Raw genomic sequence first — 19,871 nt, forward strand, 5'->3', positions numbered from 1 at the left:
TTTTCCCCACATCATATTTCAGTGGCCTCAGGTTCTTCAGCGTCCTGACAATCTGAGGTCAACTGACATAATTTCACCTGCTAAATACACAGAAAATCTTGTTAAAAGCCGCACAGTTTGCACACCATTGATATTCTCATTAAGCCCTTTCTAAAGATGTTATAACAATGTGTCATCACTAAATTCTAAATGTATTTTCCAAATCTGCACTACTGCACTTAGTCACAGACCTGACCACTTTATTTAATTATCCTGTATGTTACCAAGCCTTTCTTCTCACAGTCACAGTGTCTCTTTCAGTGCAAGCTTCACTCATCTGGTCAGACAGGAAACCCAAGTTCTCCTTTTTCTTTTCATATCTCAAGAAGTTGCCATGACAAGAGAAATACATATTTAAACATTACCACATTATTAAATTATTTTATTTTCTTCCTAGAGTAATCACTTGTTTAGCTCAATCGACACAAAAGCACTTCCAATTCACTATTTTAAAACTACTTTATGCTTTTCATCACTTTTCATTTTCGCCAAAGTCACTCTATTGTCGTGGAACTTTCCTGAGTTATTCCTCACTTCAAGCTTTAAGTATGTTGAATCTAGCATTTCTGTCATGTATTCACATTCATGAATGTAAGCATGTCTTCATTGTGTTGTTGTTATGTGTTCATATTAATATTGAGTGTAAGCTGATTCTTCATTGCATATGTGTTTTATAATCAGGTTTAATTCATGCATCTTTGCACTGAGCTGTGGATTCAAACTGTCTCACTTCTGATTCTCTCCAAATATAATTTCACATGTAACAATTTGTATATGTGTGTTTTCTATTCATTAATGTAATTGTTAGTTAGTTTATTTATTTTTTTATCTCTCTATTTTTCTTTTTTTCTTCTTTTTCTTTTTTCTTTTTTTACCTCTTTGTTGTGATGTGGTGGACATTCCTGAACCTCCATGAGTTCAGTCTCAATTTTCGATCAAATTTTCCCACATGCTTTCACTATGTTATGTCTAGGTTCACTTCTCACTAATGATCCTCGTCCCTCTTTCTGGATCAAAACACATTTAAGTTTTCACCGATTCCGTGTTTCAACACAGCGGGCGTGATTGCGGATGCCGTGCAGGTGCGTCCGCACCGCACCGCAGTCCACGCCCCACCACATATGTACTTTCCTTTTGTGAAACATCTTGCAAAACAAATATGACTTTGTGATAGCATAGCTGCAGCTTCTAATCTCTTGTTATCACCAAACACCCCATCTGTTAGAGACTGTGTCAGCTTCCAAACAAAACAAACAATATTGACTGAACCAGCAGCAAAAGATCCACACTACGCTTCACGTAAACATCGTCATTAATTCACTGACCTTTGCTGTTTTACTTCCACCACAATAAAATCACACTTCATGCACAGCTCTCTCTCTCTCTGTACTTCAACAACAGTTTCCTGTCTAAAAATCTGTTTTCTGCATTATTCGCTTGCTTGTTACGCACAAGTCTACCGTTGTTTACAGCCTGTCGGCCGCTGTTTTTTTTTCCTTTTACTTACTTCCAAAAAAGCCTCATTTCTGCAGTTCAATACTGAACAAATTGAAACTTTTTAAAATTATGCAAAATTGCAAAACTACTTTGACACAAAGGCCTCTGCTGTGATGCTCACCCCTTTGATAAAGTCTCACAAGTGTCAGCTTTCTTTTTATGGATATAAAAAGATGTAAATTTACTGAATGATCTGAATTTGTTAGGTGACGGCTGTGTGCGGACAGGGATAGGACCCAAGATGCAGACTCCAGAGAGAAACTTAAACCAAAACAGCTTTAATGCTGAACTCAAACATAACATAACTGGAAAAAGGTCAAAAATAAACTAGCACCGGCGGATTGACAAAACACACAGCAAAATAAACGGTAGATCGCGACACAGACACAGAGAAACACAGGGCTTAAATACACAGAGGGAGCAATCAGGGAATGAGTAACAGGAGGGAAACACAGCTGGGACAAATCGGAACTGACGAGAGCAAAGAAGCGTAAATTGAACACACTGAGATAAGACAGAGACCTTCAAAGTAAAGCAGGAAACACATAACACAGACTGAACAAAGACACAGACTCACATGCAGGCACTACAGAGGGAACAGAGACGTGGGACCAGGGCAGACACAAACACTGACTGGACACGGGGATATAGGAACTAAGGATACACAGAGACGCGAACTAGACAAGGGGATACAGGTGACAGGGGAGACAGAACAACTAGAGAAGACAGACATAAACCATAAGACAGAACTCAAAGAAACCAAAGACTAGAAAGTATAAATAATACAATAAACTCAAAACCCCTTGGTCAACGACCCAGGCATCCTAACAGTACCCCCCCCCCCCTCAAGGGCTGGCTTCCAGACAGCCCAAACCAAAACACCAAAACAAAAAAAAACAACCCAACCAGGGTGGGCGGTGGGGGAAACAGGAAGGAGGGCCTGAAACAAGCCAAACACAAGGAGCCAGAAACAAAAAAAGTGCAAACAAGGGAGCCCGGAAAGCAACATAACAAAACACAGGCTCAGGACAGGCGCAGGCGGCCAGGAAAAACAGTTCACACAAAGTTCAGGGGGCCGGCCCGGAGGCTGACAGCACGATAGTCCAAACCCGGGAAGTTCAGGGGGGCGGCCCGGAGGCTGACGGCCCAAGAGCCCAGAAAACAGTTCAGGGGGCCGGGCAGGCAGGAGACACCGGCGGCGACGGAGTAGGTCAGGAGGCCGGCCGGGCGGGAGGCACTGGCGGCGGCGTAGTTCAGGGGGCCGTCCATGACGGCGGCGTAGTTCAGGGGGTTGTCCATGATGGCAACGACGTCCAGTCATCGGCCGGACAGGACGAGCAGGCCGGACAGGATGTGCAGGACGTGCAGGCCGGACGGGACGTGCAGGACGTGCAGGCCGGACGGGATGTGCAGGACGTGCAGGCCGGACGGGACGTGCAGGACGTGCAGGCCGAGCAGACCGGACAAGATGTGCAGGAACAGACAGCGTGGAGACCTCAGGAGCAGACGAAGCTGAACACTCGGAGGCTGGACCAGGCGGAGCTGCAGAGGCTGAGGCTGGACCAGGCGGAGCTGCAGAGGCTGAGGTCGGACCAGGCGGAGCTGCAGAGGCTGGGGGCGGACCAGGCGGAGCTACAGACTCGGAGGCCGGACCAGACGGAGCTGCAGACTCGGAGGCCGGACCAGGCGGAGCTGCAGACTCGGAGGCCGGACCAGGCGGAGCAGCAGAGGCAGGACCAGGCGGAGCTGCAGACTCGGAGGCCGGACCAGGCGGTGGAGCCGGTGGTGGCTGATCAGCCTCGCCAGAACCATCAGCAGACACTGGGACGTGCTGGCTGGGTCCTCCCGGACCCCCAGCTGACGAGGCAAGAGGCTGAACGGGCCCCTCGGACCCTCCAGCGGAGACAGGTGGCTGAACGGGCCCCTCGGACCCTCCAGCGGAGACGGGTGGCTGAACGGGCCCCTCGGACCCTCCAGCAGGAAGAGACGGCTGAACGGGCCCCTCGGACCCTCCAGCGGAGACAGGTGGCTGAACGGGCCCCTCGGACCCTCCAGCGGAGACGGGTGGCTGAACGGGCCCCTCGGACCCTCCAGCAGGAAGAGACGGCTGAAGCGGTTCCTCGGACCCTCCAGCAGAGACAGGTGGCTGAACGGGCCCCTCGGACCCTCCAGCAGAGACAGGTGGCTGAAGCAGTTCTCCAGAACCCCCAGCAGGAAGAGACGGCTGAAGCGGTTCTCCAGAACCCCCAGCGGGAACAGACGGTGGAGTGAATGACTGAGGTGAGAACTGAGCAGGTGACTGAGCTGACAGGTGAGCTAATGTTTGAGCTATGGAGAGAAGTTTAAGTTGTATTGACTGTTGTAACAATGGTAGTAATGGTGGGTGAGGTGGTGGATGAGCACTAAGCTGAGCTATGTCTTCCGAGCCTACGGAAAACTGCTGGACGGGCTCACCTGAGCCTCCAGCGAGGACAGAAACCGGTGCAGGGGCCTGCTGGGCAGTAGCCGCTCCCACCCACGGAATAGGCACGGGCGCAGAGACTAGCGGAGCCTCAGCCAGCCTGGAAACTGGAGCAGGGACAAACTGGGCCCTAGCCCCCCTCACCCGAGGAATTGATACAGGTGCAGGAGACGGCTGGACCGCAGCTGCCCTGGGCGGAGGAGCACCGGAAGGCAAAGGAGCAGGCTCACTGAAAACTGGTTCATCAAAAATAGGTGACGACCCTTTCCCACCACGTTTAACAGTCCGTACAGTCTTAGGTTTAGCAGTGTTCACAGTCTCAGAAAAAACAGACTCGGCAAACTTGGGTTTTAGCTTGTTCCCACTCCAACGAGCAGACCTCGAACTAAAAATCCCAGACGAATGCTTATTGTGATGAACTAGCGCGGGAGGATTCAAACCAAAACTGGCCTCCCAATCCAAATCCTTGTCGAGAAAAGAAATCCCAAAAGTGTCTGAGGTGAGTTCATAGTCTTTACCGTTTAACGGCTCAGGTGGAGTTTGGAAAGTGTAGTCCTTTTGACTCACCACCGGAGGTTGCTCAGACGTGTCCATATGACGGCGACGTGAGCGCCGTTTCCTTTGGGCAGAGGTAGCTGGCGGTGTGAGCAACTGAGCCTCCGGTGCACAGAACGGTGACGCTGAGGATGGAGCGTGAGCGCCTGAAGCCACACGGAGGACTCCCAACTGAAGCGGCTGCATCTTGAGTGCCAGCGGAGCAACAGGTGGAGACTTCTGACAGCTCCGGGGACCACCGAGAGCCAGCCGAGTGCCATGGAAAATGCGCCCGACGTCAGGGGTGAGCCATGGCTTCCAGCGGAGTTCCTCCTCCAGCTGGGCAAAGGCTGCTCGGCGTCGTTCAATGTCTGCTGGGTCCATAGTATGGTCGCGATCTTCTGTTAGGTGACGGCTGTGTGCGGACAGGGATAGGACCCAAGATGCAGACTCCAGAGAGAAACTTAAACCAAAACAGCTTTAATGCTGAACTCAAACATAACATAACTGGAAAAAGGTCAAAAATAAACTAGCACCGGCGGATTGACAAAACACACAGCAAAATAAACGGTAGATCACGACACAGACACAGAGAAACACAGGGCTTAAATACACAGAGGGAGCAATCAGGGAATGGGTAACAGGAGGGAAACACAGCTGGGACAAATCGGAACTGACGAGAGCAAAGAAGCGTAAATTGAACACACTGAGATAAGACAGAGACCTTCAAAGTAAAACAGGAAACACATAACACAGACTGAACAAAGACACAGACTCACATGCAGGCACTACAGAGGGAACAGAGACGTGGGACCAGGGCAGACACAAACACTGACTGGACACGGGGATATAGGAACTAAGGATACACAGAGACGCGAACTAGACAAGGGGATACAGGTGACAGGGGAGACAGAACAACTAGAGAAGACAGACATAAACCATAAGACAGAACTCAAAGAAACCAAAGACTAGAAAGTATAAATAATACAATAAACTCAAAACCCCTTGGTCAACGACCCAGGCATCCTAACAGAATTATAATATTTCTGACTGTCTGAGGCTAAATTTCCCCGATTCAAATCGAATCGAATCATAGATTGAATCGATTCTAGAAACTAGTTTGACAATCTCTCCAGCATTGGAACCATCATCTGTTTTCTCTTCAGTAACCTTCGGTCACGCTCTCGGTTGATTTTTCTCTAGTCGGCACACTCATTTCCTCCATTACCGGGCGGCACGGCGGCTGGCTGCTTCCCAAACAAATACACATGTGGGGCTTGGCACTTGTGCTGTACGTAACAAGTCACGTGACGTGACGCTGCGGCTGTGATTGGTTCGGCTCTGCGCTAGTTAATTTGGATTGGCTGTTCTTTTTCTTCTTTTTTTTTAAGAGAGGAAGAGAGAGAGATGAGGTCTATCACAATAGTTTCATTTTTCTGTCAAGAAAAAGTTATTTCGCAATACATATCGTTATCGTTCTATCGCCCAGCTCTACTCCTCAGATATTATGGCAGTAGACCTGCCAGGAAATTTTAAGAACTTTAAATTTTCAGTGCCTTGAAATGTATCTTGACATCATACCGTTTTGTATGTTAACTGAAAAATGTATTATTATTATTTTTCCAATTGTGTGATAACTTTCAACATCTCTCTTACTGCAGTTATCAGGGATCAGGATGGCTGACTTTAAATTAGTTAGAAAACAAATTAAAGCTCTACAACTCCATGACAAACCATCAGCTGTTGGATTAGTTAAGGAGCCACTGGGGATGGATGACATCACACTAAATATCGCCATCACAGGAGAATCTGGCTCTGGGAAATCCACCTTTGTTAACGCTCTCAGAGACCTGTCCGATGGTGACGAGGGAGCTGCTCCTACTGGTGTTACAGAAACCACATCAGAGGTCGGACCGTACCCCCATCCAAACTATCCCAATGTTACTTTATGGGATCTCCCTGGAATCGGCACCACCAAGTTCCCCGCTGATAAATATTTGGAGCTTGTTGGATTTGAGAAGTTTGACTTCTTCATCATCGTCTCAGCCGATCGCTTCAGAGAAAATGATGTGAAACTGGCTCAGGAGATTCAGAGGATGGAGAAGAAGTTCTACTTTGTTCGCTCAAAGATTGACAACGATTTACGAGCTGAAGAAAGAAGTCAGAGAGAGTTTAAGGTGGAGAAGACTCTTTCACAAATCAGACAAGACTGCATTCAAGGTGAGTGTCACATGAGATCATTTATATGAGTGAGACCAGTTTCTGGATTTAATGATGGTGATGCAGTTGTTGGAGAGTTCAGGCCACAGTTGAACAGTTCATCTCTGTTAGTTTTATGACTGTGTGGCTGCAGGATGCTTCTTTAGTTCATCCTCTGTTAATCTCCTTCCTTTAGGCCAACTTTCTGCTGATTGGCTGCCCCTCACTGACACACACGTGCACGTTTCTTTCCTTCTCTGACACAGGACTCACAGAATTAGGCATCAAGACTCCGCAGGTCTTCCTGGTGTCCAGCTTTCAGCTCCACCAGTATGACTTCTCCCTCTTACACAAAGCCTTAGAGAGCGGCCTTCCTGAAGTCAAGAGAGATGCTCTGCTTTTGGCCACGCCCAGTATCAGCAGCGAGATCATCAACAAGAAGAAAGAAGCTTTCAAGGTATGATTGTACTGTCAGACACTCTGTCTACAGCTTTACTGGAGTCTGATCAGCATACTCAAGGCTTTTTTTCTTAATCTGCCCTCACTCATCATAACATCAGCATTCACTCGAACAAAGGAGGTTATCAGCCAAGGTTTATCAGTCTAAGAGCAAATTCATATAAGAGAGGCCATGGTGACACCATGCAACAGACCTGAACGCGTTTGATTCTACAAATACAGAGAAAACTATGATGTTAGAAACATAAAAAGAGACGAAGAGAAGAAGCAGAAGCAGATAATCTCAGTGAGATGACCCATGTGACGAGTCTGAGGTTCACATTGAGGCTTATACAGTTTATGGGTGAAAATATTTACCTCTGTTGTGGGGACATCACCGTTTATAAATCTGATATAACTGTGTCTACATGAAGACACTGTCTTTCAGCAGAATCATAATAAACATCTCAATTTTCTTAAAGCCCCAAAAGCACAACATACGATGTAAGACGGGCTAATGTTGTTTGTTTTTGTGCAAAATTACCATGAAATCTTACATAATTAAAATGACTACAATATCAATAATATGCTACAATTATTATATAATTATTATTACTCACTGCCTCTTATTATAGTGTGCCTTCTTTAAGTATTTGTAAGTAATAACACTGTAAATTCAAATCAAATACATATAAATTCGATTTAATTACAGAGAACTTTTTCTTTCGATTGGGGAAATTTTTATAAACAGTTATTGAAATTTGTTTTTAGAATAAATTTAAATATTTCGGTGTGTGATGATGATGTAAGATTAAATAAAGCAAAAGAACTCGAAAAAAAGCCCCAAAGTTTAAAGTTTATCCTCTTTTTTTCATTCCAGGTATCAGAGACTAGAGATGGCACGATACCACTTTTTTATGTCCGATACCGATACCGATATCATAAATTTGGATATCTGCCGATACCGATATGAATCCGATATAATGTTTTTTAATCAACAAAACTGTTTTTTAAAATATCTTGCTGCATTTTGCAAGTCTGCAAGTTCATACTCAAGTTTAAAACAACAACTACACTAAAGCTATTCTGTTATACCTGTATACAAAAAAAATATTTCATAGTTCAGCAATACTGATCAATCTAATAAACTTAAACCTACACCATCCTCCCTATTCTGGTATTTTAAAGAGTACTTAGCGTAAATATTAAGCAACCTAACTAATAGGGTTCCAACTCCCAGCAACAACAAAAAGAAATAAATAAAAAATAAGGAACCACCCCTCACGCGCCACCTCATGATGCTTAATCGACGTAATCAACCTTAATTTGATGCAGTGTGAAAAAAAATGCACAGAAATCAATTATTTTTCAAGAAATATTAAATAGATTCAACATCTTTCTTCAACAAAATTGCAGACTGCACAGATGGTACCTTCCCAAAGTAAAAAGTACTATAGCTTACTAGGGTATATATTAGACTTAATAGTCACTATATACAGTAATTGACTTCTATTCATTTTACATCAAATTAAAACTTTGGGTGTCAGATAATTATTTATTAAAAGCTCGACATTTTAAATGAGAATAAGAAAGAAAAGTATGTCTTTGTGCCCCCTATTCCCTGTTCATGCCCTATCGGCCCCCCTGGCTAAACTTTGCTAGATCCGCCCCTGCACAGTTACCAGCCGTCAGCTACGTAGAAAAAGATCCTCGAGTAGAAAGTAATATTAAATAAATTCTAACAACAGCTTATCAAGCTTAAACGTTCTGCTGTTGTTCAGCCGCTGGTTTCCTCTTTGTGGTGCAAAGTGGGCCAAAAACAAACAAGAGATACGGACTTGCGACAGAAAAGCCGATCAGCTGATCATTTAAGCAGTTTCACGATTGAAGTAGCAGCCGGAGAGCGAGAGGCAGTCGCTCGTTAAGCTTAACGTGGGAATGCTTTACAAACATTCAGAGATGGACTTACACACTTGCTTTACTTCTCTCGGGGATAACTTTGTCGGAGATGAAATGCCAGGTTGCTAGCGAAGCTCCACATGCTATCCAGACCACCGACAGGTCCGGCATGCCACAGCTGCTCTATCACGTGATGCATACTGCTCCGACTGCTAACGTTCTGAGGTGAGTTACAGCGTGTTGCAAGTTTTGCGAGGTGCTTTCGTGATATTAATGGATCGGATTACATTTTTTATTTTTCTCCGATATCCGATCCAGTAATTTAGGTCAGTATCGGACCGATACCGATACGTAATATCGGATCGGTCCATCTCTATCAGAGACAAGCACAGAAAACCAATTTGAAATTGAAACTGTGAGAGAATAAATCAAAGAAGCTCTGCTGAACAATGACAAATCACTGGCTATCACAAAGATCAAGGAGTTACTGGACAAGGAGAGGAACATTCCACTGAATATCGCCATCACAGGAGAATCTGGCTCTGGGAAATCCACCTTTGTTAATGCCTTCAGGGGCATGGACAACAGAGAGGAGGGAGCGGCCCTGACCGGTGTTGTAGAAACCACCTCAGAGGTCACACCGTACCCCCATCCAAACTATCCCAAGGTTACTTTATGGGATCTCCCTGGAATCGGCACCACCAAGTTCCCAGCTGATAAATATTTGGAGCTTGTTGAATTTGAGAAGTTTGACTTCTTCATCATCGTCTCAGCCGATCGCTTCAGAGAAAATGATGTGAAACTCTCTCAGCAGATTCAGAGGATGGAGAAGAAGTTCTACTTTGTTCGCTCAAAGATTGACAACGATTTACGAGCCGAGAGAAGAAAGAGAGACTTCAGCAAAGAGGAGACTCTTAGGAAAATGAGGGAAAACTGCATTCAAGGTGAGACTGATTTGTGTGTTCATCATCTCATACCAAAAACGTTTGTTCACCAAAGCTTACTGAGAGAAAGCTGCTTGAACATCACCATCCAGGGTGATAGACAAGGTACAGCCCAGACAGGAGGAGGATGATTGTCCTGATGATGGTGACACAGCTGCTGAAGAAGTCAGGCAAATGCTGGATAGATTAACTTTGTTATAAGGAAACTTTATTATACTTATTATAGTGTTTGGGAGGAGCTTGCAGTCTGATATCATCAGGTGATTTTGTATTAAGATAGTTCTCGATGAGTCACAGACGTCAAAATCATTTTTGTTGCAGTCGGTAGCTTAAATGTTACACATAAAGTGGCACAGTGTATTTTAAAATATAACTATATAATAAGCTTAATAAGGAATATATAGCAACAGTAAGCTATAAAATCAGCATATGAAAACACGACCCCAGTCTGTATGTGGTGGCTTACACAGTTACACTATGAGTTCAAATCCTTTACACATGTATGAAGTCAGTCGGCTCACTGAATCTGCTGAAAGATAAAATGCAGTTTTAGATGTTTTTATTATTTTGTATCTTATCATCATACTGTTTGTTTTTTCTGTGCCAGGACTCAGAGATTTAGGCGTCGAGGCTCCGCAGGTGTTCCTGGTGTCCAGCTTTGAGCTCCACCTGTACGACTTCTCTCTCTTACATGAGACCTTAGACAGAGACCTTCCTGAACACAAAAGACATGCTCTGCTGCGCGCCATGCCCAACATCAGCCTGGAGATCATCGACAAGAAGAAAAAAACTTTCAAGCGCCGATTGTATTGGTTGTCCGCTCTGTCTGCAGCTGTAGCTGCTGTTCCAGTTCCTAGGCTTTCTATTGCTGTTGACATAGCGGTGCTAGTTGGTGCTGTCACAAATTACGTCTTTGGGTTTGGTCTTGATATCAAGTCTCTGCAGAGACTGTCTGCCAGCACAGGCGTGCCATACGCCAATCTGCGTGCCGTCATCGTTTCTCCGCTGGCTGCGGTGAAAATATCGAAAGAGCTCCTCCTGAAGGTGTTGAGCCAAATTGCAGGAACAGTTACATTTATGGCACTGGAGGAAGTTTCCAGATTCATTCCAATAGTTGGAATCCCGCTGGCAATGGTGTTCTCTTTTACTACAACTTACAGACTTTTGAATTTCATCCTCAACCAGCTCGCTGAAGATGCCCAGAAGGTGTTCAAAAAAGCTCTGGGTCTGAACACCTCAGCGTGATTTAAATAGTTAAAGGCGATAAAGTGACACGTTTAAAACAGAAGGGTATGAAATAAAATTCCTAAATCATTGAATATGCAGTGAATCCAGCTGTAAACCAGCATCCTTACAGCTGATCAGTGCATCAGAGGCCTCGGCAGGTCTCATGACCTCAGAAACAACAGAGGAACCTCTCCCACCTTTACACAGCAACACAATAATGTGGCCTTTATATCCATCCATCCACCCTGCATCCATCCATCCATCCATCCATCCATCCATCCACCCATCCATCCATCCTGCCTCCATCCATCCATCCATCCTGCATCCATCCATCCATCCTGCATCATCCATCCATCCACCCTGCATCCATCCATCCATCCTGCATCCATCATCCATCCATCCATCATCCATCCATCCATTCTGCATCCATCCATCCATCCTGCATCCATCCATCCTGCATCCATCCATTCTGCATCCATCCTGCATCCATCCTGCATCCATCCAGCATCCATCCATCCTGCATCCATCCATCCATCCATCCTGCATCCATCCATCAAGACCACCATATAACACATCATAACCCCAGCTGAGTTAGTGTCTATAATTACTGAATGTGGTGTGGACAGGATTTTACAAACTGTTTATTCATGTGTTATGTTGAACTTTCGTCTGTACCTAACTTATTGGTTACAAAATGTTTCATCTGCGATGGAATTTGGTTTGAGTCACCACTAAATATGAAATGAAGATCTTGAAAACACCCACAGGCCTGGCAAAAAATCTGTATGCTGTGTTTTTTTTTGTTTTTTTGTTTTTTTGTTTTTTTTTGGGGCCTGTCCCGTTTGGCTCTTTTGCCATCAGAATTGTTGTCTAAAGGCAAAGAAAGATGCCCAACGGATTTACTTTACCAAACTGACCATCCCAGCCTTGCCGTAATGGTCCATTTGATTCACCTTTTATTGTTTATTTTATTTTCACTTACTGAATACGGGACAGACTTGACTGGGGGAAAGAAGGGGAGAAAGAAAGAGGGAAAGAGAAACAGCTGAGAAGAGGGACAGGGGAGAAGGGCAAAAGACAAAAACCAACAGAACGGGCAGAGAAAAAAAATGCATATATCAATCACCTGGATCACCTGCTGAGAAAGAAAAAAGAAAGCAAGCAGAAGAGAACAAGAGTAATAGAATAAACAACATCAATGATATATGGGAATATGACAGCAAATACTAAATGTTAAACATTATTGTGCAGCACATAAGATCAACAGAACACAGTGTGCTTTGAGGTAGGAGCCAAAAAGGGTGTAGTTTGTGGGTGTGATCACCCGTGTGTACACCTGTGAGCATGGACGCGCTTGTTTTTTGTTTTTTTAAAAGGTTCCTTCATGTAATAATCTGCTAGAGGGTGTGGGGGGGCCACAGCCCCGTCCTCCAGGGCGTGAAGCAGGTGTGGAGGAGATCAAAACTCCAGACATCCAGAGGCCCCCAGAACACAAGAGACCAAGGAAGACCAACAGAGGGGCAGCTGCGCCACTGTCCCGGAAAGAGCTGAGGAGAGTCCCAGATGAGGGCTCACTCAGCAGCCGCGGAGCAGAAGCCAGGGGGAGTTGCAGTGACGCGCCCGTGAGCTCCGCCGGCAGCCAGCTGCGCCTGAGTGACCGAGCCCCAGGCCGAGAGGCCGGGGGCACCCCACCTCCGAAGTGGCCCGAGCGAGCCCCAGGCTCCAGGCCCCGATAAGCGGCCGCCAAGGAGTGAGCCGGTGTGTACCTGGACGCCCATCCCCGGACACAAAGAACCACCAACGCACCGATGTCTGAGGGGTTCCGCCACTGGCAGGGGAAGTGGTGGTAGGGGGAGATAGGCCTCCATACCTTGGAGGGCCTAAGATGTCCCCAGAGAGGTGGCGCCTGACACCCAACCTGACATATAGACACAGACATACAGGCACACACAGATACAAACATCCATTCCCACCCTCATGCTCTCATATGCACTTACTCCACACTCAACCAACGTGGAGACAGACATAAAGAGACGTTGTACACACGATCACACTCCCCAAGCGTACTCTACAAACCGGGTCTAGGTGCCCCCGCCCCTGGAGGGGGGAACTGCACCCAGACCCAGGTGGTGTTTCCCTTTTCCCTGCGGTGGGGGGAGGCAGACCGCCCCGACTCCGCAGCAGCAGGAAGGCTCCACACTCCAGACCACAGTCGGACAGCCAACTCCTCCTCCTAGTCCTAGCCCCCCTGCTCCAGCAGGTCGCAGAGAACGGGGGTGAGAGAAGACTCCGAACCTCCCTCCACCCGCTCATTGTAATGTTGATGCATGGGTGTTCTAAGGTGCATTTAAAACCCAGGAGGGCTTGGAGCTACCTGCCAGAGAGCAGCAGGTAAGCACACGGTCCCTCCTGCTAGCCCTCAATGTCTACGTGTATTTAAAATTGAGAGGTGGGCAACGATGCCAGGGGTGGGGTGTACACCCTGATGGTACTTTGGACTCCGTGTATCATGCCCACCCCCAAGATCCTATATGTATGTGTAATGAGAGTGTGAGTAATGTGAATGTCTAAGTTGTGGGATAAAATTGAGGCAGAGGCAGCCAGAAGGGGACAGAGGGGGGGGGGGGGGGGGGTAGCCTCCTCTGCACCCTGGTGACATACCCCTACTCCAAGGCCCTGCATGTGTGGGTGGTTGTGGTGGAGCGGGAAGAGGGAGGCAGCTGGAGATGGGGAGGGAAGGAAGGGAGGGGCAAGTGACCCCTCCCTGGGGCCAGCTCCCCCGCTGACCCCAGTAGGCACCCCCATACTCCGCGACCCGCCAGGGAAAGGGGGCCCAGGCCCATCCAGACCGGGCCCAGTGCAGCAGCGCCGCCCGGCCCCACAGAGCCCGGGACAGTCCACCCAACCCCACCACAGAGAAAACTGCACCCACCCCACCATCCACTCATCTTCCAGACTACATAAGACGGTAAACGCCCAGGCTGAGATCTTCCTCCACCTCTCCTGTATCTCCCCCTCCTGCAGAGGCAGCTCCTGAGGAGAGGAAAGCTCCTGCAAGATGTGACAATCTCCCCCACCAGTTGAAGAGCCCCCCAGGTGGCTCGACGCACCGGCGGCACCCTGCTCCAGGGCTGGGCCCCCATGCACCCACCCGCCCACAACCCCGGCAACACACCAACCAGGACCCAAGCCCCCGAGGCCCGGTCCGGGTCCCAGCCCAGAGACGGAGCGCCCCCAGAACCTCACGCCCATCCCGGACCCACCCAGGGGCAGCCAGGCTACCAGGTCAGTAACCCACGTCCGTCAGCACAGACCCTCCCCTAGCCCCGCTGCACGCAGCCGCGAGGAAACAGTCACCGGAGAGCCAACAGAGCCCCTAACCGGACATGACCGCTACCCCGGGTTGAGCCCCCCAAGGAAGATGCCTCCGGGGAACCCCCCGACGCCCTAAGCCTGTCCCTACCCCCACACCAATCACAACAGTGAAGGCGGGACCAAACTATGACCCCCCACTAGGTGATGGAGCTGATCAAAGGAGCCCAGAGCAATTGATCTGATGTGGTGGCAGAGGCTGTATCAAGACTAATGTAATCTAATAGATAATTTCTATATTGGTTAGAATTAAGATTATTTTTATTTTTCCAGTTCATGAGGACTGTTTTCTTGGCTATGCATAGGGCAGTGAAAACCATATGGGCGATATTCTTTTCTGAAGTGACATTATCTAAGCTGCCCAACAAACACACTAAGGGGGAAGTTGGAATGTTACATTTCAGACACTTCGATAAGTCTTCACATATCTCGCGCCAAAACTTCTGAACTGGTGGACAGAACCAAAGAGCGTGGATATAATTGTCCAGTGAATTGGTTTGGCAGTGTGAGCAGTTGTTGGTAGACGTAAAGCCCATCTTGAACATCCGATGACCTGTATAGTGCACTCTATGTAATATTTTGTATTGAATTAATTGAAGACTGGGATTTCTAATTAGATGAAAGGTTTTTAAGCAAATCTGAGACCAGAAGTTTAGGTCTAAGTTAACTGATAAATCTGCTTCCCATTTTGCAATAGGAAGTGATATTGATTCATCTGTTTTAGAAAGCATTCTGTATATTTTGGATAGTAATTTGGGGGGTTTAAGAGTAAGAAATTGAACCACACTTGGTGGTGTTTGTAGTTCAACTTGACCCGGTTTAAATTTCTTTTTTACTATGGATTTAATTTGTTGATATTCTAAAAATCTTTTCTTGTTGATCCCATATTGTGTAACTAGTCCGTCAAATGAAATAAATTCTGTTCCTTCTAGTATATGTTCTAAATATTTGATTCCTTTATCACTCCAATCTGAAAAGTTTATCATATTATTGTTTTGTAATATGTCAGGGTTGTTCCAGATAGGTGTACGTTTGCATGGGATTAATGAAGACGCCGTCAATTTTAGAAACTCCCACCATGCTGTCAGAGAAGAGCTGATGTTGATGCTTTTAAAGCATTCATGTCGTTGGATGTTTGAGCTGATAAATGGTAGGTCTGAGATCTCTAGATTATTGCAGAGTGCTTGTTCTACATCTAGCCAAGGTTCATCTAAGAGGGTGTGTTTTAGCCATCCTGAGATAAACTGAAGCCTGTTGGCTAAGAAGTAGTGCTGAAAGTTAGGCAGTTCTAGTCCTCCTTTATCCTTGGTCTTTTGTAGTGTTTTTAAGCTTATACGTGGGGGTTTATTTTTCCAAAGGAATTTGGACATACATGAATCTAGAGATCTGAACCAATCTTGTGGCGGTTTAGTTGGGATCATTGAGAATAAATAATTTATTTTTGGTAAGACCATCATTTTTATAGCGGCAACCCTTCCCATGAGTGATATGGGTAGACATTTCCATCTAGCCAGATCATCTTCTACCTTCTTTAAAAGTGGGATATGGTTTAATTTAGTTAGATCTGCAAGCTTGGGAGAAACATTAATACCTAAATATTTTATATTTCCCGATTGCAGTGGTGTAGAAGAGGAATTATGGAAGGAGCAATTAATCGGTAGGACTGTAGATTTTGACCAGTTAATTGAGTAATCTGATATTCTTGCAAAAGAGTTTATCAATTCAATCACCCCAGAGATATTGGTTTGTGAATTTTGGAGAAAGAGTAACACATCATCCGCATAAAGGCTGATTTTATGTTCCACGTTCTTGCATTTTATGCCCTTAATTACTGAATTCTGTCTAATTGCTGCTGCTAGTGGTTCAATAAAAATTGCAAATAGTGAAGGGGAGAGTGGGCATCCCTGCCTGGTGCCCCTCAAGAGACAGAAGCTGGAGGATGTCTGGTCATTTGTTCTAACACAAGCTGTTGGGGAATTATATAATATTTTTAACCAGTTTATGAAAGAGGATCCAAAACCAAATTTGTGTAAAGTTGCAAATAGAAATTTCCAGTTAACTCTGTCAAATGCTTTTTCTGCGTCTAAAGAGAATATTGTAGTTTCTAGGTTTTTACTGTATGAGTAGTCTATCAAATTAAGTAATCTACGTGTATTTGTTGATGAGTGCCTACCTTTTATGAAACCAGTTTGGTCAGGATGAATTAAGAGGGGGGTTATTTTCTCCAGTCTCTTTGAGAGAGCTTTGCAGATTATTTTAAGGTCTACATTTATAAGGGATATTGGACGATAGCTTGAGGGATATACAGGGTCTTTGCCTGGTTTTAGCAGGAGATTAATGTTTGCAGAATTCATATTTGATGGAAGTCTGCCCTTTTCTTTAATTTCCAACAACGTTCTGTAGAAAACTGGTGCTAGAATCGACCAGAATTCTTTGTAGAATTCTGCAGGAAAGCCATCTGGACCTGGAGCCTTATTATTGTGCATACTTATCAGGGCTTCCTGGAGTTCACCTGGTGTCAGTGGTGAATCCAGTGCCATTGCTTGAGTGTCCAATAATTTTGGAAGAGTTATGTTGTCCAAAAACTGATCAATTTCTTTTTTAGATGGGTTTATTTGTGGTGAATACAACGTTTTATAGAAATCCCTGAAAATGTTGTTTATTTGTATCGGATCATATATTGTGTTCCCAGATGAATCTTGAACAGCACATATAGTTGTTTTTTCTTTATTTATTTTTAGCTGGTTTGCTAGAAATTGACCGGATTTATTACCATGTTCATAATTTTGTAGGCGTAGTCTTTGTACTAAGAATTTTGTTTTTTTATCAATTATCTCATTTAATTCTAGTTTTGTTTTGCGTATTTTGTTCAATGTTTCCTGATCTTGGTGGGACGCGTAGGCTTCTTCTAGTGATTTGATGTTTTTTTCTAATTCCTGAATATTTTTGTTTTCTTTTTTCTTTTTATGTGATGAGAAAGAAATTATTTTACCTCTCATCACAGCTTTCCCTGCTTCCCATAGAACAGAAGCTGATGTTTCGGGAGTGTCATTATAGTTCAAATATGAAGTCCACTCTTTTTTAAAATATTTAATAAAGTCTTCATCTTTAAGTAGTGATATATTAAATCTCCAGTTTTTTCTTGGCGTAGTATTATTCTTGTGCATTAGTGTTAAAGATACAGGACCATGATCGCTGACAGCTATAGGGTGAATCTCAGTGTCTGAAATGTCGTTCAGCAGTGAGCTGCTGACCAAAAAATAATCCAGACGAGAGTAGGAGTGATGGACATGTGAGAAAAAAGTATATTCCTTACTGGTGGGGTGAAGGGAGCGCCATGCATCGCAAAGACCAAAGTCGCTCATATACTGTTTGATTATATTTGTGGACTGCCAATTACGCTGAGTTCCCGCTGTATTGAGCCTATCCATGTCTTCATTTAGTCCAAGGTTGAGGTCACCTCCAAGAACAAGTGTGCCATCTAAGTGTTCAGAGAGTGCACTGAAAAAACCGTGAAAGAATGAGGGATCATCAACATTTGGACCATATACACTTGCAATACATAGCTTTTTATCACGTATAGATAGTTTAATGATTAAGAATCTGCCCTCTGGATCTATAACTGTATCGAGTACTGTGAAATTAATATTTTTATGTATTAAAATTGCTACTCCCCTTTGTCTAGAATTATAACAAGCTGAGAACACATTAGGAAACTCAGGTGTTTTAAGTTCATTCGAACCTCTAAGAGGTCTGTGGGTCTCTTGTAATAGGACAACATCTGCCTGTAGTTTTTTGAGTTGGTTAAATATTTTCAACCTCTTTTCTCTGGAGCCAGCTCCATTTATATTCCATGTAATGAACCTCAGTGTACCCATAGATGTTTGTGTATAACTAGGGATGTATGCTGTGTGCGTTGCTTAGACAGGTGGAGAGAATACGTCACTTGTTCATAAATAAAGAGAAGGAGAGAGAGAAAAAATGTGTGGCAAGATGCTCCCTGAGTCTGACTTTGTGTATGCATAGTTACTAATATGAGTAGGCTTGGCTTAAGTGTGTGTGTATCTTATATGACTGTGTGCGCTGTCTGACTGATGTAAATGTGCTGCCGTTGAGCACATGGTGCATATGTGTCGAAATAAAGGATGTTTGTGGATGAGTGTCGAAGCAGGTGATCGAGGCAGTGAAAGGAATAAAGAAAGAAACCAAGGACAGGGGTGAGCAGCATAAAACCAAGAGGGGGAAAAGAGAGGAGGGAAAAAAAAAAAAAAAAAAACAGAAACAAAACGTAAACATTCCAATTAAATCACTGACGGAGAGTGACGGTGTTAATTCTGCTATGAAATCACACTTTAAGATGCGATTTGATACTGGTAAGTTAAACAGATGTTAATGCAAGTTAGTGTGAGTGGATAGGGAAATGGTGTAGCTGATTCTTATCTGGTGTGAGGTTAATACAGCCACGGAGTGATGTTGGGGTCGCGGTGGAGCTGTCCGTCCACGTACAGCCGGTCCACAGCGATGACAGCGTGGGAGCCCTTCTGGATGAAGCCGCGTCGGATTGGGAAGAGGACCCTGCGTCGTTCCAAGATCTCTTTGGGGAACTGGTCGTTCACGCTGAAGTCCGTTCCTTTTAATTCCCTGCCGCGGCTTTTCACATGTTGCTTTTGTTTGAAGTGGCCGAATTTGGCCACGATAGGACGTGGTCTCCCGGCCGTAGCCCGAATGGGGCCGAGGCGATGTACCCGATCGAAGACGATGTTCTTCACAGTGTCCTCCGGCAGCTTCAGGTGGGTTTTGATGAAGCTTTTTACCGTGGTCTCCGCGTCCTCTCCAGCGGCTTCTGGAATACCAGAAAATACCAGATTATCACGCATGCTACGAGCTTGTAGATCGATAACTGTTTCTTTTATTTTTTTATTTTCTCTATTGAGCTGGGTAACATTATCTGTGAGACATTTCACCGACTCCCTTAGCGTGGCATTTTCAGCAGCAAGCGTTTCCACCTGCTGCTGGCTGTACTCCAGGGATTCTCGCAAGCATTTAAATTCTCGGTGAAGAATCTCCACCAAGGACAGCCTTGCGTCGAAACTGGACAATCGCTTGTCGATTGACTCCAATATGTCGGCAATATCTTTGCCGGCTGGCGATGTTGAGCCGGGGGAATCTGCCGGGCGTTGTCTTTTCGACGACGGCGTCTCAGCTTTGGCCGGGGAAGCTGCACACGGGGTCTTCTTCATCACGAGATCCTGAAAGCACTG

The 19,871-nt window shown here is 45.3% G+C and overlaps 1 pseudogene; it reads left to right on the forward strand.

Moving 5' to 3' along the window:
* The first annotated feature begins 6,207 nt into the window (after nt 1–6,207).
* LOC145422609 (interferon-inducible GTPase 5-like) lies at nt 6,208–11,256 on the forward strand (annotated as a pseudogene).
* The last annotated feature ends 8,615 nt before the right edge of the window (nt 11,257–19,871 follow it).

This window comes from Astatotilapia calliptera, chromosome 19 (assembly GCF_964374335.1).
Source record: "Astatotilapia calliptera chromosome 19, fAstCal68.1, whole genome shotgun sequence".
Classification (NCBI taxonomy): Eukaryota; Metazoa; Chordata; class Actinopteri; order Cichliformes; family Cichlidae; genus Astatotilapia; species Astatotilapia calliptera.